At 41.2% G+C, this 18,330-nt stretch overlaps 1 non-coding gene across 1 annotated transcript; it reads left to right on the plus strand.

The window, feature by feature from the left end:
- Positions 1 to 988: 988 nt before the first annotated feature.
- On the plus strand, positions 989 to 1,091 carry LOC129642553 (U6 spliceosomal RNA). The gene has a single exon (XR_008709813.1). It is a non-coding gene; the product is annotated as a U6 spliceosomal RNA (small nuclear RNA).
- Positions 1,092 to 18,330: the final 17,239 nt, after the last annotated feature.

Below are 18,330 nucleotides of genomic sequence, written 5' to 3' on the forward strand. Positions count from 1 at the left end.
TTTTCTGTGAGTCTGAAACTCCTCTAAAAAATAGTCTAGTTAAGAAATGAAATGCAACCAATTTTCATGCTAAGGGGAAATCTCAAACACTCAAAATACTATATTTCAATATCAGAGAAGAGGATTGTAATTTCTGACACCAGTTTTAAAAAATATATACCAACTGAATAGGAGAAATTAGACAGAACACATTCTACTAAATATTTCCAGAACTCAAGGTACTTACACATAGTAGAAAGCTTTAGAAAAAAAACGTTTATAATCTTGCATATTTGTAAGGAAAGAGAGAGAAACAAAGATTACCAAGAATAATTTATTTACACAGTTGATTTCTTGAATTATGAAAGAATATTTTTTCCCCTCAGAATTTCTCCAGGACGATGTAATCCACAGGCACACGAAAGTTTAGGTTAAGTAAAATAAGCCCTAGTTATCCAACTGTGTTGGATATGTCTCATAGAGCAGACAACAAGAAAAGTAGAGAGGGGGAATGGATGTTTCTAAATGAAATCAATTTGCTTACAAACATGACTTCAAAATATCTGGAGATTGTCTTAACACAATAGAATCAGATCCAACAATTGACTTTATTAATCATAGCACGTGAAGCAAATCACAGGGCTGCTAGGAATGATATCTTTGGGTTATCAGCCAGATGCTATCATATATTAGGTATGTAACTGCCAAGGGTTAATTTTGAACCTGCTGCTTTAGGAGATATCTGCAAGAATTGAATGGTCTTTCTATTTTGTTGCCGTTCCTCTCCCCATCTTCAATTCATAAAAGAAACTGGCATCCAGGCCCCAAGAAAATGGTTATTTTAAGGCAGTAGCCTGCCATCTTCTCAGTCAGCTGGCTTCCCAAATAAAGTCCCTTCCTTGTCTCAACCCTGAGTCTCCCAGATTTATTAGCCTATCGTGCGGCGAGCAGAGCGAGCTCGGACAAAAGCTATTTAGGGCAAAATAGCCACCTAAAAGAAAGAATTTAGGCGCTCACTTATCACTACATATACAAAAACTGGAACAATACAAATATGAGCATGGCCTTTGCACAAAGATGATACGAAAATTCTTGAAGCATTTCATATTTTGGTGCCAAGGTAATAGTAACTTCATACAAAAGAATTGAGTGGTCCTTCCTCTTCTATTTTCTGGAAAAGATTATGCAGATTGGTGTTAATTCCTCTTTAAACATTTGGTAGAATTATCAGTGAAATTATCTTGTCCTGGAGATGCCTTTTGGGGGGATTTTTTTTTTCATTACAAATTCAATTTTCTTAATATTTATAGGGCTATTTAATTTTTTATATTGGGTAGGTTATGATAGTTGTGTTTTTGAGAAATTAGACTACTGTATTTAAGATATCAAATTTGCTTGTGCAAAGTTAATTCATAAAAATCCTTTATCATCCTTTTGATAGATGTAGGAACTACAGTCATATCTCCTGTCATTCCTGATATCGGTAACTTGTGTCTTCTGTCTTTCTTGTCAGTCTTGCTAGAGATTTATTTTATCGACCTTTTTAAAAATGGATTGGGGTACAATTACTTCACAACATTGTGCTAGTTTCTGCTGTACACTGCAGTGAATCAGCCACATGTATTCACACACACCCTCCCTTCTGGAATTTTCTTCCATACAGGTCAGCACAGAGCACTGAGTAGAGTTCTATACAGTAGGCTCTCACTAGTCATCTATTCCATACACAGCAATGTATATATGGCAATCCCGATCTCCCAATTAACGCCCCCTTTCCCCCATTGGTGTCCGCACATTTGTTCTCCATGTCTGCGTCCCTATTTCTGTTTTTCAAATAAGTTCATCTGCACCACTTTTTTAGATTCCATGTATATGCTGCTGCTGCTAAGTCACTTCAGTCGTGTCCAACTCTGTGCGACCCCATAGACGGCAGCCCACCAGGCCCCTGCATCCCTGGGATTCTCCAGGCAAGAACACTGGAGTGGGTTGCCATTTCCTTCTCCAATGCATGAAAGTGAAAAGTCAAAGTGAAGTCACTCAGTCGTGTCCAACTATTAGTGACCCCATGGACTAGCCCACCAGGCTCCTCTGTCCCTGGGATTCTCCAGGCAAGAGTACTGGAGTGGGGTGCCATTGCCTTCTCCAACATGTATATGCATTAATATACAAAAAAAGAACCATATCTGCTGACACTGAAGAATGAGAGGGGCTCCTTGTTGGTGTTGGCAGGGGTGACGGTTCTGGCTCCCCACTAGGCAGGGCAGATGTCTCCTTGGGAGGGTTAGGAGAGCCCCTTACTGGTTCCCACGTGGCCTCCACTGAGACAGGGGTGGAAGAATGGCTTTATCTTTGGACTGTGGTAAAAGTTATAAATCTCCAATAGGTTCCTCTAGCACCATCTAAGAAGGGAGGGGAGAGGCATCTTGTTTAAAATAAATCTTAGGGACTTCCCTGGTGGTCCAGTGGCTAAGACTTCATGCTCCCAGTGCAGGGGGCCTGGGTTTGATCCCTGGTTAGGGAACTAGATCCCATGTGCTACAAATAAGTGTTTATACGCTGCAACTGAAAGATCTTGCATGCCTCAACAAACCTCGTGCCACAACTAAGATCTGCCACGCCAAAATAAATACTAACTAAATTTTTTTTTTTTTTAAAGAAATCTTAAATGTCAGTAATACTTTAGTCTTACTTCATCCAAGTAAGTAACTCATCCACGGTTGGATGAGCCATTTCCAATAAGGGACCTGACTGACTCTCCAACCGAGCAATCCTGGGCTCTTCCTTTGTGAGCCCAAGGCCAACAGCCCTTAGCCTGCCAAACTCCTAGGGGTGTTCTAAAATCAACAGATTTTATATTTTTATTATATATTTATATGACAACAGATTCTACTATCCTATGAACATAAAGCAGTATGCTTATATTGTACAACATAACCCTTGCAGCTAGTCTGTGAACTATTTTTGGTACCATTTTCTTCCATTTCCCTTATTCTCAGGAATAACACTTGAAAAACAGAACAAATAATCTTGTCAGTTACACAGGTAAAGATGTATCTCTAGAAGTAAAAGGCCCTTAACATTTATTTTACATCTTAGTAAATACTGAATATTCCAAAGTGAACTTCAAGTGTGAAACCTTCTCCTGAATCACAAATCCTGATGCCAAAGCCTTTTCCAGAATAGGTAAATGAGATGTGGGAATACATTCTTCCACTGTTTGCTTCTCCTGGGCCTTGAATGCACATGCTGAATGGTGAAACCATATAGAAACTCCCTTTCAGCTCTATGTCAGGGTTAAAACCGAGATTTTAATAATATAGGATCATCTGATCGGGCAATTGTGAATGAGTAAACTGAATAAGCAAAGGGCCTAGAATAGTGTTTTAGTAAGTGCTCAGTGAAAGAGAAAGAGTTAGTCAATCAGTCATGTCCAGCTCTTTGCAATCCTGTGGACTGTAGCCTGCCAGGCTCCTCTGTCCATGGAATTTCCCAGGCAAGAACACTGGAGTGGGCTGCCATTTCTTCCTCCAGAGGATCTTCCCCACCCAGGAATCGAACTTAGGTCTCCCACATTGCAGGCAGATTCTTTATCATCTGAGCCACCAAGGAAGCCCAGTATTTAAGTGCTCAGGGTGGGGTATAAATTCTTATCATCCTCTCCAACAGCAGATACACAATTACTTAAATGGCTTGGGCTAGGATTGCCTCATTTCCTAGGATCAAGTATTTCATCTTTGTATTTTTCGACCACACTGTGCAGGATATGGGATCTTAGCTTCCCGACCAGGGATCGAGCACACATCCTCAGCATTTGAAGCATGGAGTTTCAACCACTGGACCACCAGGGTGCTAGTTTCTTCAGTCGTGTCTGACTCTTTGCGACCCCATGGACTGTAGCCCACCAGGCTCCTCTGTCCATGAAATTCTCCAGGCAAGAATACTGGAATGGGTTGCCATTCCCTTTTGCAGGGGATCTTCCCCACCCAGGGATCAAATCCCAGTGTCACTGCATTGGAGGCAGATTCTTTATCATCTGAGCAAGCAGGGAAGCCAGAGAAGTCCTCAATATTATCTTTTCCTTGTCTTTACTCAAGACTCTCAGGACCAGGAGAGAACCCCAAGAGGTTTTTCAAGTGGTACCAAGGGGAAGACTCACTTAATTTATTGGTTCTTATGATCATGTCTGTCTTTTATGAGCTATATTTCCCTCAGCCAAAGCATCCCTTCCTGTATCCTATATCTATGAAAGTTACCAGTGATTTGATTGCCAGTTTTTCCCCATTGGTCTAAAGAGTATATCCTGTTGTTTCAAATGTGATAGTGCCAAAGAAATGGTAAAGCACTTCCAAATATAACCTATAACCAGAAGTCATCAATTTTGGCAGATCTCTTTTCCTCCATGGAGAAGTGGTACCCCATGGAGTGGCTGCCTGGCTCACTCTCATGCTCTGAAAAGGGTCCCCAGTATAAGAGGAAGCCCAGGTAACTATCTCTTCCATGTGATCCTTCCCCTTGAACAAGCAGGTGACTAGTGACTTTCTTACAGAAGCCTCAGCTAGACAGAGCACAGACACCATGTCAAGTAAGGTGAGTCACACTCATGTTAGTGCCAGGACAGGTTTATGAACTCCTGATGCCGAAGTTCCCAGAGCCATCCTGATGTCTCCCTCGTGACTCTATATCCAGCTCTGTTGTGATCATACTCGACACTCTAGGATGCTTCCCATAGCATCCTCTATTTGCCTTAAGCCAAACCGAGTTGATTTTTATCGATTACAACCAAAAACTAACAAAAGGAAACACATCTAATCTTTTTGCCTGTGAGACAAGAAAAATAGTAGGGAGTTCACTGGAGTATTGAATGAGGATGAAGACAAATTTCATCCCCTTTACAATTTTGCTAAGGGCTGGCAATACTTCAGCCTCTGGTGTAATCACTGAGGTCTGTGATGGAAAAAAAAACTGGGTGATTTTTAATCCTATGTTTCCCCAGTTGGCTGTGAAGCTCTGTCCTTTGATTCACCTCCTTTGTAATTTACCATTAATTACATCTTTTTGTTTTCCAATAAAGAAAATGGGCAATAAATAATTTTTCCTCACAGTGAGTACATTTATTTGTTAATTTGGAAGTAATTATCAAAGAACTGGCTTTATATTGTAATTTGAGTTTATAAATTAACTTCAAACATATATTACTTTTGATCTACTTATGAGATATTGATAAAATGGGAATAGTAATAAATATTTGCTCATTAAATTGATCATTTCATAATTAACTAGTATAAGTAAATTCTAACTTTTTAAATGTTTACTGGAGGCTCCTAGTAGTTAGAAAGGTAGGGATGGCAAAGAACACAATTTCTAAAGTTAAGTTCAAAACTAAAAAAAATAAATTCTAGTTATGTGATAATCAGAAAAAGGGAGAGACATTAAAAAGTATTGATAAATGGCAAATTTGTCATAGGTATCTAGCTCCTCTTCAAACTCCTCAGCTCTCTTCCCACTGAAATCATCCCAGGAATAAGAAAATAGGGGAAAGGCTGAAGCAGAAATAGTTACCCCTATATTACTAAGTGAAAGACACTAAACTGAAAAGTAAATATACCATGTTATTGCAACTATGTGACACTCTGGAAAACAAAACTATAGAGACAGTAAAAAGATCAACAGTTGACAGGGGTTAAGGGGTGGGAGGGATGAGGGAGCACAGAATATTTTCAGGGCAGTGAAACTACTCTGCATATGAGGGTGGATACATATCACAAATTTGTCCAAACCCATAGAATGTAAAATGGTTTCCCTGGTGGCTCAGTGGTAAGAACTCACCTGCCAATAAGGAGATGCAAGCTCGATCTCTGGGTCAGGAAGATCCCCTGAAGAAGGAAGTGGCAACTCTCTCCAGTATTCTTGCCTGGAAAATCACATGGACAGAGGAGCCTGGTGGGCTATATAGTCCATGGGGTAGCAAAAGAGTCTAATATGACTTAGCAACTAAACAACAATAAAATGTACAATACCAAGAGTGATCCTTAATATAAACTGTAGCTTTTGGTGGATAATGTTGCATCAATGTAGATTCATCCATTATAACAAACGTACCACTCTGGCTGATAACAGGGAAAGCTATGCATGAGTGGGAGCAGGGGGCATATGGGAAATCTCTGTACCCTCCTCTCAGTTTTGCTGTAAACCTAAAACTGCTCTAAAAATAAAGGCTATTTAAAAAAAAAAAAAAAAGGAACGAAAGTAAATAGGTGCACCTGAAAGCCAAAAACTCTAATGACATTTTACTTCCTGCAGCATGAGTAACACAGACTACAGTTTAAAATTTAAAAAGAAAAGAAAAAAAGGCAAAAAATAAACTTATCCTCATTTCAAGTAGCTCAGCCTCATAGGAAGAAAGCTGAGATGATCCTGATGGAATGCCATCCAAAAACAACCTCAATCTGCAGAGTCAGGCAGGAATTGGGGAAGTTCTTTCAGAATCCCTCCCACCTCTATGGGTGCCACCATGGTTCACACATACATGTCTCCAGTAGAAACTTTCAAACCCAGTAGAAAACTTTCAAAGAGCATGGCTATTAGCATCATCTGGGTTAAGTCAAGGTTACTAAACTTGTATTTAGAAAAAAAAAAAAAAAAGTCCACCTTAAAAAAAAAAAAAAAGAATGCACTGAATAATAGATGGGTACAGGCACAGCTAAACAAGGCACAGTGCTGGACCCTAAAGCTCATAATAGCATTTGTACTGACTTGAAGAATGGAAAGACTTCCAAGGACTTAGAACAAAGAAGGGGATTCCCAACCAGGGGAACCAAGGTATGGTTTTTCCACTTTCTAACATGGTGTCTTTGAAATACAAAGGAGTGGGAGACATCTAGAGCCCATCAGAGAGAGAAAACACTTCCCATGTTACTCATCAACCAATTTCCAACAGTCCTCCCTAGAGTCATCCAACTGTGTACTGAAAATGCCAGCCTGGGGGCACAGCCAAGTTCAGGGTTCACTTAACATACTCTTATTCTGCCTTTCAGAGAAACAAGCAAAGCAAGCTTCCTAAGGAGATGGTGCTCTTGACCAGCTGGGGGACCCAGAATACCATAACAGAATCCATCACTGCCTACCTTTACCTAAGATTAGGAGTTTCACAGAAAGAGGGGTTGCCACAGGGCTGCTTCGATCAGCAGACCCATCCGTTGTTCACAGGCTCTAGTTTTAAATTCTATTTCCTTTCAGTTTTCAGCCAGAAGCCAGCTCTATACCCCATAGTGTTCCATAAAAGGGCCTTTGTGGGAGGATTAATTTAGCTTTAACAAAGGACTGTCCTTGAAGGCTGTCTTAATCCTAATCCAGTTTACTGCTTCCTTCTATGGCCTGAAATATGGGCTCTGTAAACCTACTAAGAATAACTATCAGTGAAAACAGCTGTACTTCTGTTCTATGCATCACCTGCCTCTTTTTGTTTGTCATATACAATCACTCCCCAGAATAATCCTGTAAACGAACTAAAGAGTCCTACATCAGATTCAGTGTTATCCTCTCTATAGCCAAGTGGGATTTCAAACACCTTGATGGTGATCAATCTTCTTTCACTTCAAATTAGATGTGGAGAGAACAGAAGTTTCCCCACCTCATTGTCATGTTGAGAAGCTAGTGTTGTCTGCAGGGCATCTAGTTTAAAAGGTGTTAATTGTGTAGCAGAAGAATACAACCCAAAGAGGCACAGAAAAGGGTGCATTTTGTGTTTTTGGTTTTTTTTTTTTTTTTAAAGGGAGCATTTGAAAAGCTACAGGGTGATTACACTGGAGATTGTGCATGCTCAGTCGCTCAGTGGTGTCCAACTCTGTGATCCTGTGGACTGTAGCCCACCAGGCTCCTCTGACCATGGAATTTTCCAAGCAAAAATACTGGAGTGGGTTGTCACTTCCTACTCCAGGGGATCTTCCTCACCCAGGGATCCAACCTGCATCTCCTGCCTCTCCTGCATTGGCAGATTCTTTACCACTGCCCCACCTGGGAAGCCCCGATACTGGTGAACAGTGTCCAGGTAAACAGCAATTTTCTCTGTCCAAAGTGATAGACATGGTCTGTGTCTACTACTCAATCTCTGTTTATTACTCAGGGTAGGGCGATTGGGGCACAAACACTGGTTAAAGTAAATCCATTGGTAAGTGTGGGTTGTGAGTGCAAAGACAATTTTTGCTATTAATTATTAGATATTTTCTGTTAATATTTCCCTGAAATTTTTCATTTGGGAAGAAAAGAAAAAAAAGCATAAGATTTGAATTTAGGCAGATGTAGGTTTGAATCCTGACACTGTTGTAGCCACAGGTTCCGTGAAACAAACTCACTCAGGAGGACAATGCAGATAGTGGCGTGCAGTTTATTACACCAGCGGGCTCAAGGCAGAGTCTCCTCTTAGCCAAGGACCCCAACCAGTTTTTGTGAAAACCTTATATACCCTAAGTGTTCGTGCCCAAACCCACCTCCCCAAATTCCCTGAAACTAGTCTGAACAAAGGAAAAAGAAAGGTACAATCAAAGTTAACCCATGATTCATATGCCTTAAGCCTAGGTAGTTCACAGTGGACAATTATCAATAGGCCTGTGGTCATAACCCCAATAAGCATAATAGAATGTATAATTCTATTTGGAAACACAGATAATTAGGGTATTCTTTTAGGCGAAGGAGAGTCTAAGTATAAGCCCTGGGGCTCTTCCTTCCTTCCGGGCGCCTGGTTTTCCAGTTGGTATGACGTTTCCATAGATACTGGGCATATCGTTCAAAGTCCATAGTTTGGCCCAAGATGGAGTCCTGCTTTCTAGATAGAGCCCGTTCTGTCTGTTTCCTCCTTCAACACTGTAGTATATAGTTGTGTGACTTTGGGAATTTACATAGATTTTCTCATTGTGATAATAAATGTAACTGCAGGAGTTCAGGTCCAGACAAGGTGACATTGACTCATTCCTTCCAGTGCCTTCCTGCTAAGCAAAACAATAAGCCTCAGAATAGCTCAATGATAGCTGTGATAGGCAGTTTAGAGGAAGGCAAGCTGTTTGGGGCCCCAAGATTCAAAGAACCGCACAACAGCAGGGCATTTTGCAACCTACACACATTAGAAGGAGGCAACCCAAGAGCTGTATTTCATGACCTCCAAACTAGCATGAGAAATCAGTCCAGACAGGTTCCTTCCTCCCCCAGACTGAGTCTGTCAGACAGCAGGTGAACCCAACACCATCAGCAAAAGGGATCATCTTGGACCAGAACCAAAAATAAGCAACTGTGGTAACATGTTTTGTCATCAAGCCTGAGGACTCACTTTTCTTCAAAGAGATACCACGGTGGGCAGGAAGAATCAGACTAAAGAATCCCAACTATAACAAGTGGTTTGGTCTGGGAAGCCTCTTGGTCCACATATTCCACAGTTGCTCCTCACCTGTCTAGAGACACCTGAGAGGAATGGTGAAAAGACCTAAGTGGGGACAGGTAGAAGGTTTCACTCTACACCCATTCACCAACAAGAGACAACCAGCAGCCAGCCCCGGGAAAGCTCCTTTCACCCCTCAGACAGTACAAGCAGGATCAGTAGGAGGGAGACCCATGGGCAGTAGATAAACCAAGAAAACCAAAACAGGACTCAAAAGATTCTGAAAATTGAACTGTCATCGGTACTGCTAGGGGAAGCACAGTGACTGAAACCGCCCACCCTGGCCAGGCACCATAAGTTACCGTTTGCATGAGTTGTTTTATGACAGGAGGTCCTGGTAAGGAACACAGGACTAATAAACCACCACCACATGGAAGAGTTCAGGAAAGGTCAAACGGTGACACCACGCGTCCGACCACCTCCCAGAATCCTTCTCATTGACATCCATCTTGGATGAGCAATGCGTGAGCCACCAGGAAGGACTCTGAGTCATAATGATTGCTCAGAGACAACCCAGAAATGAATCCCATAACCATAAAACCCGAGCCTGTGAGCCACGTGGCAGAGTAGTTCTCCTGGGTTCCCTTACCCTACTGCTCTCCTCCTGGGCACACCTTCCCCATAAAATGTCTTGCTTTGTCAGCACATGTATCTCCTCAGACAATTCATTTCTGAGTGTTAGACAAGAGCCCACTTCTGGGCCCTGGAAGGGGTCCTCCTTCCTGCAAAAGTACCACAGCACACTCGCCAGGACCTGCAGGTTAAAGCTAAACAGGACAACTGCATGAAAAAATAAAAGATTTAAATAAGACCAAGAGTCTCCTAAAATAATAGATAAAGTGTCCAAGGCACAATCAAAAGTTTTACTCATCCTACAAAGAATCAGGAAAATCACAACTTGAATGAGAAATCAATCAACTGCTGCCAATACCAATATGAATCTGTGGATGAATTACTGGACAAGAATTTTAAGCCAGCCATCACAACAATGCTCTGATCATCAATTATAAATTCTCTTGGAACAAATGGAAAAAAGCAGAGAACTAGGGAAAAAAAATTAAAGCAAATAGAAATTACAGAATTGAAAAGTACAGTAACAGAATTAAACTCAAACCCTGGACTCTGTGGGGGGGTTTTGTTTTGTTTTAAAGAAGATGCTGCACATCAAATACACAGCATTGTTCCTTCTACAGAATAAAAACCCAGTGAATCTTAAAACAGTTCCTTTTAAGTAAATCCTACGATTTTGGACACCAAGAAATACTATATTCTTATAGCTAGTCACAAATTGAAATCAAGGAATCATTTCAACATTAACCCAAGCAAAATGTTTTTCCTAAACTATATTCCTTCTTACTTTCTGCAGGTAACAAAATTAATCAATCGGGAAATAACTATTAAGCAAACTTATAGGATTTTATTCATTCTTAAATTTAAGCTATGGTTTTTCCTGTAATCATGTATGGATGTAAGAGTTGGACCAAAAAGAAGGCTGAGCACCAAAGAATTGATGCTTTCCAATTGTGGTGCTAGAGAAGACTCTTGAGAGTCCCATGGACAGCAAGGAAATTGAATCATCAATCCTAAAGAAAATCAACCCTGAATACCCATTGGAAGGACTGTTGCTGAAGAGGAAGCTCTAATACTTTGGCCATATGATGCAAAGAGCAGACTCATTGGAAAAGACCCTGATGCTGGGAAAGACTGAGTGTAGGAGGAGAAGGGGGTGACAGAGGATGAGATGGTTGGATGGCATCATCAACTCAAGGAACATAAATCTGAGCAAATTTCAGGAGATAGTGAAGGACAGGGAAACATGGCATGCTGCAGTCCATGGGGTTGCAAAGACTCAGACATGACTGAGTGACTGAAGAACAATAACAACTATTTCATCCTATAAAAATAGGAGCAGGGACTCTAGTCTTATATGCCCATGATGGTTACCTCTGAGACTCTCATTATCCAAGCTTTCCTGGTTCATTCAGAGCCAGGTGTTCCCCTAGTCAACTCCCCCCTCAGCCTTCCTTACCAAACAAGAGCCATTTATTGAGGCCCGAAAGCCACTGGCTCTCATTGTGCTACCCAGGAGCCCTGGGAGGCACATTCTGCCAATCATAGAGGCTGATACCTCTCCAGTGTGGCATGTGAATGGGAAAGGGGTCTCAAACCTAGACATTACACGAATCCCTGTCACCTCCTAAGTATTAGAAAAAATAGCCCTATCCCCATGGAGCCAAGCTAGCTCTTCTTCCTTAATTGCCAGCATTCTCTGTGAGCCTGAAATTCCAAATCCAAATTCTGAGTAGATTATCTGAACTTTTTTGAATTAGCACTACAAAAATCCTAAAGGGGATGAGGGATCAGGCTTTGTCATCGGACAGCAGACATTGGTGAAACAGCTAATTGAAACAGATAATCTGTGATCATCTGAATTAGTGCCTCATGAAGGCAAAACTGGGGGAGACTGAATAGCCATAGTCATAGACCACTATGAGAGATTAAAAAATCAAATAGCTTGGGATGGAATGGTTATTATTAGACTCATTAAATATGTTTATAAAGGAGAAAAGGCTGAAAATAATTCTCAACTCAAGAAACACACTGAAACTTTGGATCTTGTGAGTATACTCTGAAAGTAGTATTAACAGGATAGAAATAGCTGAAATTCAACTAAGACTTTCAAAATGGGAGTTGACAATTACAGTATCAATTCAATCTATAACTCTGTCAAGTCTTTTGCTTAGACATTAGCATTTCAGTTGGGAAAGCATGGAATCCTAAAATCAGAATGAGGAGGTGGTACAGAATCAAAGCCCTCACATTGACTGAGCTTCTTCTGACATCCCTTCTGATGAGTTATCCATGACATTCCTAGAGGATCTGTAAACACCTTTTTTCATGGAGCTGTTCTCATGGCTTCTTTTTGCATGTCCACATCTTCTCATTCCATCCTATCTAATATTCTTCAGTGTCTGCAAACCTAGGCATAGAGTGAGATGTTGGCAGTCCCCAAGGGCCAATAGCCATGTCCGACCTAAGAGAGAAACCTTGTCCTCTAAAAAAAACTGAATGGCTTCGTTTATCTTTACCTGAAATATTCTTGAAATATGTATAAAAATGTATTCTGAAAATGCCAGGTCAAGGAAAAAGAGCACAACTTTAAATTCTCCTTAATAGGTCTGCTATGCACTTTGAAGCATTTCTGAACTCAGTGTGTTAACACAAGCAGCAGGGAGTAGTTCTAATTGGTTGCTTGGCTGATTAACTGAAATATGGGTTCAACAAAGGCCTGCACTAAATGAAGTTAAGATGCCAGCAATTTCTTAATGTGCTATTAAAGAAGAACTACAGAGACTTAGGGAGATATAAATATTGAAGTGGATTTAACATGTGCAAATCCCCTGTCCAAACTAAGCTCTTCCCTCAAGGTCAGGGATGCTGGTAGAACTACCGTGTCTGAAATAGTTTCCTTCATTTCAGTGGGAATAGAACAATCATGAATGGCTGAGGCCAGGCAGTGTTATCAGAGTCAAAGGAGGATAGAGGCCAAAAATGCATCATTAAGGATCAGAATAATCTGCTTGAAATGACCTTTGTGGAAAGTGACTAAGAAATAAATGGGCATCCTACAAATTTCCTCATATAACTAGGATACAAACAAAACAAACACATTAAAAGTCTTATGAACTAGGGTAACCAAAAGAGAGTCATAACCCTTCATCTGATACCCTAATCTCAGCCAGTTTAAAAAAAAAAAAAAAACCCTCAGGGTTTATTAAATAAAGGGAGGCTGGATAATCTTGAGAAAATGGTCTCCAAAAACATCAGCAGCAAGAGCTCTGAATCTTACTCTAAGACTCTCAAAAGGGTGGGGACTGTGGCCATTTTTCAGGATAACTCTGCAATGAGAAAAAGGAAATATTCACACTCTTTAGAATTTATTAAACACTAGTACCTGTGGTATGAAGAATTGATGCTTTTGAACTGTGGTGTTGGAGAAGACTCTTGAGAGTCCCTTGGACTGCAAGAAGATCCAACCAGTCAATCCTAAAGGAAATCAACCCTGAATATTCAATAGAAGGACTGATGCTGAAGCTGAAGCTCAAATACTTTGGCCACCTGATGCGAAGAGCTGACTCATTTGAAAAGACCTTGATGCTGGGAAAGATTGAAGGCAGGAGGAGAAGAGGATGACAGGATGAGATGGTTGGATGGCATCACCGACTCAAGGCACATGAGCTCAAGCAAGCTCCAGGAGTCGGTGAAGGACAGGGAAGCCTGGTGTGCTGTAGTCCATGGGGTCACAAAGAGTCGGACATGACTGAGCAACTGAACAGCAATAGGACCTGGGGTGTGGCTTCCCAGATGGCACTAATGGTAAAGAATCCACCTGCCAATGCAGGAGACCCAAGAGACACAGTTTCCATCCATGGGTCGGGAAGATCCCCTGGAGTAGGAAATGGCAACCCACTCTGGTATATTCTTGGAAAATTTCATGGACAGAGGAGCCTGGCAGGTTACAGTCCATGAGGTCCCAAAGAATCAGACATGAATGATCATGTGTATGCACGCACATACACACACACACACCTGGGGCAACATTCATTCTTTGGCCCATTAATAATACTACTTTCCACCATTCAGAATATGGCCCTGGATCCATTATTCCCTATTATACCATTTTTAAATTATCTATTTTATAGAACCAGTAAGATCCTATACATATGCCAGGTACAAAGTAGTACTTACTGGAAATGGCTGTTTTCAACAGCTAGTAATACTCACACATTGGTTTCTAATGTAAAGTAAGGGCCAAGTGGAAGCAACTGACCATAACATACTAAATCCAAAGCCATATCTGAGGGGAAGCTGCAGAAATGGGTTCCATCACCAAAAACTTGAGACATGCATGAGGGAATGATAGAGGTTCCACAAAAGAGATGGATCATAAACAGTAACAATACAAACCATTATCAGATAATGACTATAATTGTAGCTACTTGTTTTAGATGTGGATTATTTTCCAGAACTTACCACTATAGTTCCTGGATCCTGATATTCAGTTACTAATATTTTTCGCTATCACAATTGCAAGGGAACACCATGTAATAAGTGATCTTGATTTTCTCTATAACTCAACAACTGGCAAGAAACTGATGACATGCTCAAAATGGGTAGTTAAGATGGTTTACCTATTAGATTATTTCTAAAGGTCTAAACAGGGTTAAAGGACACAAAGGAGGGATATTGAAGTAGCCTGGGGTTAACAACAGCAGGAAGTCATTATCATCCCCAGAGCTGAGGGGGCAGATGCAGGGAGGGATGAATAGGACCTGTAATTGCATGACGAGGGATTTCAATGAAGTTGTGGTCTCAGTAGTATGATGCAGCCATGGCCATTTGAAGAGCTGGTGAGAGAAAATGAGGGGAAAATAACACTCCAATATCTCTCCTCCTAACCTTCAATACGGAGAAGGCAATGGCACCCTTCTCCAGTACTCTTGCCTGGAAAATCCCATGGGCAGAGGAGCCTGGTAGGCTGCAGTCCATGGAGTCACTAAGAATCGGACACGACTGAGCGACTTCACTTTGACTTTTCACTTTCATGCATTGGAGAAGGAAATGGCAACCCACTCTAGTGTTCTTGCCTGGAGAATCCCAGGGACGGGGGAGCCTGGTGGGCTGCCATCTATGGGGTCGCACAGAGTCGGACACGACTGAAGTGACTTAGCAGCAACAGCAGCAGCAACCTTCAATATCCTGCCAGTACTTTTAGGAGATAAATCCAGCTGGTATCCAAACAGTAATGGAGACTTAGAGTTCAGCCTCAGAGAGGGAGGAGCATAGAATTGCATTTAAAAAAGAGCAGTAGGAAAAAATTCTTTAGTAATGACATCTTGCAAAAGAGCTGGGAGAGTAGGAAGTAGCAGAGATCCCAGATCCTAGATCACATGGTTAGATTCACACACACCCAGACAGTGTGAATCAATCCACAATCTACAACAGTACAAAGCAGCCATCTCAGCCAGAGGTGTAGTATCTAGTTATCTGGGACATATCAGAGTAAACTTTGGAAAGCAAAGGCCATGTTGCTACATATACACTGCAACCTGTATCACAAAGGAAGAGAAACAATGCTCAGTGAGGTCCTTTTAATTTTTGAGGTAACATATAAACATTTAGGGGTGCTATTTTGATGAATTTACCTAGAAAATAGAACTTGTGAACTTTAAAGAAGGACCTAGAGCAAGGCAGGTCTCCAGATGGTCCAGGCTATCACTCAAACTGAACTCAGTTTGTGGAAGGTCAGGATGTTTCACAGAACCCAGGTCAATCCACATTCAGAGAAGAACATTAGAAATGTCAGAGTCTGGAGCAAATTTATGCCTGTTCTATTTCTGAATATTAGTTTTTGACCTGTTACTGGGTTTTGGTAGAAACTCAACACCCAGTCAAACCTAGACAGTATATTAAAAAGCAGAGACATTACTTTGCCAACAAAGGTCCATCTAGTCAAAGCAATGGTTTTACCAGTAGTCATGTATGGATGTGAGAGTTGGACCACAAAGAAGACAGAATGCCAAAGAACTGATGCTTTTGAACTGTGGTGTTGGAGAAGACTCTTGAGAGTCCCTTGGACTGCAAGGAGGTCAAACCAGTCAACCCTAAAGGAAATCAGTCCTGAAGATTCATTGGAAGGACTGATGCTGAAGCTGAAACTCAAATACTTTGGCCACCTGATGTGAAGAGCTGACTCATTAGAAAAGACCACGATGCTGGGAAAGATTGAAGGCAGGAGGAGAAGGGGATGACAGAGGATGAGATGGTTAGATGGCATGACTGACTTAATGCACATGAGTTCGTGCAAGCTCCAGGAGATGGTGAAGGACAGGGAAGCCTGGCGTGCTGCAGTCCATGGGGTGGCAAAGAGTCAAACATGACTGAGCTACTGAACACCACGACCACCACCCAGTCATAAAGTACCAGATGATGATGAAGTCAGGGCTTCCCATTATGGACTGAGAACTATCTGATCCACTGAGGTATAAAATCAGGCATCCCCAGCAGCACACCACCATCAAGCAGAATCGGAAAGAAGAGCACTAAACCCAAACACGTCATAAGCAGGTTCTACGAGCAAGTCTCCCACACTACCAGATTGCCTTCCCCTTCTGTTCTGCTCCTCCACCCTTGACCACACACACTCATGGCTTCACGAGTCCTCTGTTCCTAGTTCCTTGGGAAGTGGGAAATGAGAAACAGGCTATCAAGTGTCTCTACACAGCATGTTGGCACCAGCCAAAATTGAAGTTCTATAGCATTACTGCTCCACTCAAGGGTTCAAGGCCCTATCTATATTTCTTCCTTTACTCTGATCCAACCACATGGGGCTTTTTGCTGTCCTTCAAGCACCCCCATCCCCACAAGTTTGTATCCATCTCAGCATGTCACACTCCCTGTTCATTCATTTCACCACAAATAGTCTTGGGGTTGTATACAGCAGACTCTTGGTCAGCTAAACCAACACTGATTCCCAAGTCCTTTCTCCCTTGCCTGCCTCCACTACAGAAACGAAAACCATCACCGCACCTCTCCTACCCTGCCCTAGAGTACCTTAGAGCAAGAAGTATTGGCCATGACAGAGAGGCAATAAGTCATAAGCAGAGACTTCTGGGACCATTTTTGCCTTCCTGATTATTAAAAAAAACATAAATTACAGGCACTAGGACTAGCTACAAGGCAGAATCACAGAGGGTTCTGCTCTCAGAAGGGCCCGCCCATACCTTCCCACTCAGTGTAATATTCTGCTATTGTCCTTTTTAAATTTTTAATAAATTTGTCTTTGAATTTATGTTCAAAGTGAAGTCCTAGGAGACAGTAGAGTATGATCACGAGCAACAGAGATTCTCCAGGGATGAACTCAGCAGACAAAGCATACAGTGCAGACCCTTGATCAATTGACCTGGGTGCTGAGTACACTTGCCTTGGGCAACTAGAATACCATGGGGCCCCAAAGCGGTGGGCCGGGACCTGGGCCCAGAATAACAGCCGGCTTCGGGCTGTGCACCGCGATGCAGGAGGGGGACAGTTTGCCATCCTCTCTGGAGCTCTTTACTGCAGCTTCTGCATAAGTATTAACTCTGCCCTCAGTACAAGAACAGAAACGTCAGCAAGTTTTTACAGAATAATAGAGTATGCAGGGACATTGCAATAAAGCATATCAGAGTTATTTGGATTCTACAAAGAATTTAGAATCTCCAGTTTGGAAAACTACAGAAACATTGCAAAGCACATAGAAATGAAATTTAAAGACGTGACATTCTGCAGAACACAACACTTTTCAAATGAAGCTGCAGATCAACCAATTATTAATGAGGAAGGCAATTTTAAAATTAATGTTTTATTTTTAATTGAAAATACAATGATGGACTGCATAAACAGGTATTTTGAATTATAGGCAAATCATGAAGCCATTTTCCATATCTTGTTCAACCTCTATACACTACAGAAAATGTCAGAGGAGACATTAAAATGCCATGGTACAAATTTACACTTAAAATAAAATTCAGACTTATGAAAAACTTATTTTAGAAAAATAGTTTCATGTGAATCAACTTTAGATGTCCTAAAATTTTTATTTTGAAATAATTTATCAGAAAAATTTTTTCATGTTGCCACAGTCTATAAAATACACTTAGCAGCTCCCATGACAATTGTTGCCTCAGCAGAAAGATACTTCTCAAGATTAAAATATTATAAAAAATGATTTGCAGCCTTGCATTTGCCAAGAGTGACTGGTGTTGCTTTCGATTACATTGATTGAAAGTGAACCTACTTTGAGTATAAATTTTGATTACCTAATAAATGAAATTGCAGAAAAGCAAGCTATAAAAAGATGATTTAAGATATAATGTTACTCAGTA

Source organism: Bubalus kerabau, chromosome 1 (assembly GCF_029407905.1).
Source record: "Bubalus kerabau isolate K-KA32 ecotype Philippines breed swamp buffalo chromosome 1, PCC_UOA_SB_1v2, whole genome shotgun sequence".
NCBI lineage: Eukaryota > Metazoa > Chordata > Mammalia > Artiodactyla > Bovidae > Bubalus > Bubalus kerabau.